Source organism: Chlorocebus sabaeus, chromosome 11 (genome assembly GCF_047675955.1).
Source record: "Chlorocebus sabaeus isolate Y175 chromosome 11, mChlSab1.0.hap1, whole genome shotgun sequence".
Lineage (NCBI taxonomy): Eukaryota > Metazoa > Chordata > Mammalia > Primates > Cercopithecidae > Chlorocebus > Chlorocebus sabaeus.
The window spans coordinates 113,869,914-113,876,175 of NC_132914.1; positions in this window are offsets into that span (position 1 = coordinate 113,869,914).

Consider the following 6,262-nt stretch of genomic DNA (forward strand, 5'->3'; position numbering starts at 1 on the left):
ACTTTGGGAGGCCAAGGTGGGCGGATTGCTTGAGTCCAGGAGTTCAAGACCAGTTTGAGCAACATGGTAAAACCCCATCTCTACAAAAATACAAAAAATTAGCCAGGCATAGTGATGTGCACTTGTAGTCCCAGACACTCCGGAGGCTGAGCTGGGAGGATCACTTGAGCCTGGGAGGTTGAGGCTGCAGCGAACCATGATCACACCAGGGCACTCCAGCCTGGGTGACAGAGCAAGACTCTGTCTCAAAAAAAAAAAAAAAAAAAAATTAAAAGATAAAAATAAAAACATATTGTTTTATTCTGTAAGGCTTCTCTGCCTGCCTCACTCACATAGTAACACTCCTTTTATCCTCACATTTATAACCCTATATAACAGGTAGCGGCATAATTGCTTATCACCTCCAACAGACATCTGACGACAGATATCATTCCTAATTTATCATTCCATCCAAAACCCAGAAATGCCTGCCTTTTATATGCTCAGTGAACATAGTACGCATTACCAAATACTAAGCAGTATCTTCTGTGTGAAGCCTACATTAAATTTTTATTCAAGACTTTGTACCCTTTGAGGAGACAGTAATACAATCCCTTCAATGCTTTATATTATCATGCGAGATTACTTCCCTTTTTGCCCTTGCTGCCAGGAAGCTTACTTGCATCAACTGTGTTGCTGGCTTACAGTTGCACGTCTGATTCTAAATTTCTTCCTTGAGTCTGATGTGTGGCATTTCCTCAACTTATTTTTGAAAAGAAACAAGCTACAATCAGTGTAGCTCTATGCATGAGGTAGGAATAAATAAATGGTGGCTATGCTGTTGAGGATAAAACATTTTCTTTGGAAGTCCAAAGTGGTATTTTATCCTAAGAGGGATGGTAGCATCAACATCTAAGGGTGCTCAGGCACTATGTGTCCAGAACCAGAGGCTTGGAGCAACTCAATTTTAAACTCTGGAAGGGATGAAGCATCTTCCAGTACTGTCTACTCCCCAAGTACCTACACAGAGCCAGGCGAACAATAAGCACCCTTTAAATACACGCTGCATAAATGCTCAGGGCTCAGAATTCCGCATCCTTGCCATGCAAGGGGTCACAAAGTTTAACCCAGGGTTTCTCAGCCCTAGCACTTCTGACACTTGGGCCAGTGAGTTCTTTGTTGTGGGCCAGCCGTCCTGGGTGCTGTGGGATGTTGAACAACATCCTCGGCCTGTACCCACCAGATGCCAGTAGCACACCTGCACATAAACTTTTTGACAATCAAAAATGTCTTCAAACATTGCCAAATATCCCTGGGGACAAAATCTCCCTCTGGTTAAACAGCATGGGTTTTTGCCAGGTGTGGTGGCACGGGCCTGTAGTCCCAGCTACTTGGGAGGCTGAAGCAGGAGGATCACGTGAGATCAGGGATTGGAGACCAGCCTGGGCAACATAGCAAGACCCCATCTCCAAAAAAAAAAAAAAATTAAATATCAGTCAGGCATGGTGGCTCATGCCTGTAGTCCCAGCTACTCAGGTGGCTAACATGGGAGGATCACTTGAGCCCAGGAGTTCGAGGCTGCAGTGAACGGCGATTGTGCCACTGTACTCCAGCCTGGGCCACAAAGCAAAACTTTGCTTAAAAAAAAAAAAAAAGAAAAGAAACAAAGAAAGAAAAAAACAAAGAAAGAAACAAAAACAACAACAAAATGTCTTCAAACGTTGCTTGAAGTGGGTGGTGTAAAATCTCCCACTGGTTAAACAGCACTGGTTTCAAGCAACACCTTCCAGGTCCTGGAAGCCACCAACTACAGTCCTAGAATACCAGTCTTTATCCTGTTTACATCCTTTCACAGACAGGCCAGGGGGCCCAGAAATAAGAGACACACGGAGGCACAGCCCCTGCCCATAGGAAACGACAACGGGTGATCAAAACGTGCCAAGGCAACACGCTGCCCCTGGCCCTGCTTGCACTCAGATTGGAGTTTGCAGGTGGCTCCTCCATGTCATGGTGTAAACTTGTGCTAAAATTAACTGAGCATCTGAGACTTCCTCTATAAAATGACGGAAAAGAACTCCTGGCCGGGCACGGTGGTTCACACCCTGTAATCCCAGCACTTTGGGAGGCCAAGGTGGGCAGATCACCTGAGGTCAGGACTTCAAGACCAGCCTGGCCAACATGATGAAACCCCATCTCTACTAAAAATACAAAAATTAGCCAGGCATAGTGGCGTGCACCTGTAGTCCCAGCTACTTGGGAGGCTGAAACAGGAGAATTGCTTGAACCCGGGAGGCAGAGGTTGCAGTGAGCAGAGATCATGCCACCGCACTCCAGCCTGGGTGACAGGACTCCATTCCAAGGGGGAAAAAAAAAAAAGGAACATCTGGCCAGGTGCAGTGGCTCATGCTTATAATAATCCCACCATTTTGGGAGGCTGAGGCAGGCAGACCTCTTGAGCCCAGGAGTTCAAGACCAGCCTGAGCAACATATCGAGACCCCCATCTTAGCAACATATTGAGACCCCCATCCCTACTAAAAATTTTTTAAAAATAGCTGGGTGTAATGATGTGTGCCTGTACTCCCAGCAACTCGGGAGGCTGAGGTGGGAGGATCACTTGAGCCTGGGAGGTTGAGGCTGCAGTGAACCAAGATCACACCACTGCACTCAGGCCGGGTAACAGAGTGAGACTCTCTCTCTCTCTCTCTCTCTCACACACACACACACACACACACACACACACACACACACACACACACACACAGAAGAATGCCGGTCTCAGAAGATGGGGATGGGACGCTGCACGTGCAGAGTGGCACATGGCGAGTGCTTCATAAATGTTTTTCTTTGTCTGGGTATGAATGGTTAAGAGGCCTGTCCCACTTTTTGTGTTGGCAGAGGGTTCAGGAGGAAGAAGGGGGTAGCTGTGGGTATTTATTTAAGACTTGGGTCTTCTCTGCACCAGAAGCATGCTCAGTTCCCTCTTCTGCAAGGGCTACTTTCCTGAGTCCCTGTTCACAAAATTGCCAGGACCCGCGAAAGAGTCCTGATTTGTCATCACCACCAGATGGTTCTCATCTATAGAAACAGCTTCATTGTTTTCAGGAGAGAGAGCTCCGCGCAGGCACGGGGCCCATAATCTCTAGACAAGGATCACATTGAGGACAGAAAACCTATGGCATTGGTGCCACCAAGTGGCACAGAAAGCAATTGTCGGTGTCTGTGCCACCCGCACCGCCTTGCTCTCCACTTTCCAACTCTCCATCTTCTTCTCCTTCCCTTGAAATCGTACCCGCAAGTGTCATTTGACTACACTGCCATCCTTTGAGGTCTGAAAGGGCTGCAGTGAGAAGAAAGGGCTTTATGATCACAGCTGACTCGGCTCTGTAGTTCCTCCCCATGCTAAATCAGGTCAATGAGCTGATTCGTGTCAAATAAAATAGCCCAGCCGGCTGCTAAGCTGCTCCAAGCCTATCTGTCTCAGGCTTCCAGGTTGGCATTTAGCAGGCTGCAGGCACAGCCCAGGCAGGTATGGATGCCACGGACGGAGCTCGAGGAGCACGCCCTGAAGTGCTGCCCAGATGCAAACCTCCCAGGAGAAACTGAGTCCAGTGCGTGCCTAGGGAAGAGAGCACAGTGGATTCCAGCTCCAGACATCCTGCTGCAGATGCCACGGAGCATTTAGGAACATCTTTAAAAACTGAAGTCCTTTGTACCCTCGAAAACCACCATGTAGACCAGCAGCTTGACAAGGCGGAGCCGGTGCTGGGGGAAATGTGGACCACCTCGAGCTCAGATAATCTTACAACACCAGGTAGCCAGTGAGATGGTCCACAGATCCTTCCCCAGCCTTTTTATGTTTCACATTTCTGCATTTAGCAGTTCACTAAAATAAATGACAGGCTCAGGAGATCTGGAGGGCCGTTTTCCCGATCTGTCTCTCTGCTCTCTCAGGAAAGTCGGAGTCATGCCAAGAGATGCCCTGCCGCGACAGGTTTCTTCAGCATCCCTAATGCAGGTCAACTCTGGCCGTGGCAAATGCGTATAATTTATTTGTGCAGAACAAAAAGACTTCTTTCCCCACTGCATAAAATCAGACAAGGAAAAAGCAGGCAAAGCTAAACTCCTGTGCAATTATGAGAGGATTTTAACCTCTAACCGGGCTTCAATCTTCCAGGCACGATGATAGAAGTGGAAAACGCGCTTGCCTGCTCTGCAAATGAATTCGCTATCATTGGATTAAATCAATCTAACAGGAGCTAATTATTTTAAAATAATATGGACAGCAGGGTCCTACCTTTATTTACATACAAATACAAAATCCACGTTTATATACAAAATACAGGCAAAACGCTCCAGCGGAACTTTAATTAGTGGTTATCTCTAGGGGCTGGGAATCTAATTTGGCACAATTTAATTTCTTTGTAAGTTCGTACCTTTTAAGGTTTCTGCCTGGTAATCACAAAAGCAGAGAAAGGAAAGCCTTTTACTGAGCAATGCCTGTAGAAGCCCTGCTTAGGAGTTCCAAGATGCTCTGTGTATCTCAGGTTAAGCACACCTAAATAATTTAGCACTGCATTAAGGCTCAGAAACGTAGTACCGTTGTGTGCTTCTCTGCCAAAAGGCAGCTATTTTTATGACAGAAAACACAGCAGCTGTTTTCACAGGTGCAGGGCAGCAGTAGATGGGAAGTTGGTCCCAGCAGAGGATATGGTGTCTCTTTAAAACTGGAGGAGGAAGAGGCAGAAAATGGTGAGCCCCAGTTAAAATCTGCAAGAGAGGAGGAGGAAGGAAGCCCTGGTTCGGAGAAAAACGGGCTCCAGATGGCTGGGCTACATTTGCCCTGTGAAAATCAAAAGCCTGGGTCCCAGCCGCTGGGAGACATGGGCTCTGTCTGGTCTTGCTTTAACAGCCAGGGGGACTTTTGGCTTGTCACAAAAATTGGAATTTGGATCTGCAAGATACGCTAGCGATCACCCTTAATTGACAAATGAGGAAACCAAAGCCGGAGAGGGTAATTTACTCAAGGTCACTAAGGTCAGTGCTCTTGTCAATAAAATTAGGATATTACTCACATACTTCATACTGCTTTTGTTGCACACACACGCACACACGTGCACACGTGCACACACACAGAGCCCATGTATGGAAACATCCCCGAGAATATATGTCATCACATTTACTATTCAAATTAGCATCAACTGGTCAAATATTTATTCAGGTAGTAACTTACTCAACATTTCTATCTTGACATCCCCCAGTACAACTTAATACAACGCCCCAATCCCCATAGGCCAGGACAATACTCTCTCTCGCTCTTGCTCTCTCTTCCTTAAGAATAGTGAGATGTGACCAACACAGTCTGGAATCTTAAATTACTGATAATGGTGATCTCTCATTTAGCCAACACTTTTTTCCCCTCCCCAGACAGGATCTCACTCCGTGGCCCAGGTTGGAGTGCACTGGTGCAATCACGGCTCACTGCAGCCTCAACCTCTTGGGCTCCAGTCATCCTCCCGCCTCAGCCTCCTGAGTACTGGGACTACAGGCATGCACTACCGTGACTGGCTACTTTATTTATTTATTTGTAGAGACAGGGTCTCCCTATATTGCTCAGGCTGGTCTCAAATTCTGGGCTCAAGCAATCCTCCCACCTTGGCCTCCCGAAGTGCTGGGATTACAGGTGTGAGCCACCATACCCAGCTGCCAACACCACTTTCGATTTTGGGATACACTGGGTGTACAGTGATCAGAAGCTTACCTACCCCATGTTGCATTAAAAAAAAGTATGAATTAAAAAATTCCAAGAATAAACTACCCTACCAAAAACTCTGGCAGTGCTGATAAACACCACATTTCTGAGAGCGATATGTCTTGGTCCTTCTGGTCTCATAGAGTGTATAGTCCTGAGAAAAAATCAACCTGGACTCGTGGTAAAAGATTTGAATAATTAACTGCTTTGCTCATGGGTGTAACTGGCAAGTCATTTTCTTTACTACAATATTAAAGGCTGAACTTTCATTTTACACACAGTCCAGCACTCCAACATCCGGGACTCATTGAGTCGTACACAGGAAGGTCACTGAAGAGGTTCTGTGGAGACGCAGCCCGTATGCACGTCACCACTCGGCTCCCAGCTCAGGTGCAGACCGACGGCGACCGCTTGCTCCACTTTGCTCTGTGACAGCAGACCAGATAAGGCATGTCGCAGATACATGCTGAAAGCAGGGTTGCTGTACACAAAACTGCACTCACGCTGTGATAACACACAAAAGGTCACACGCT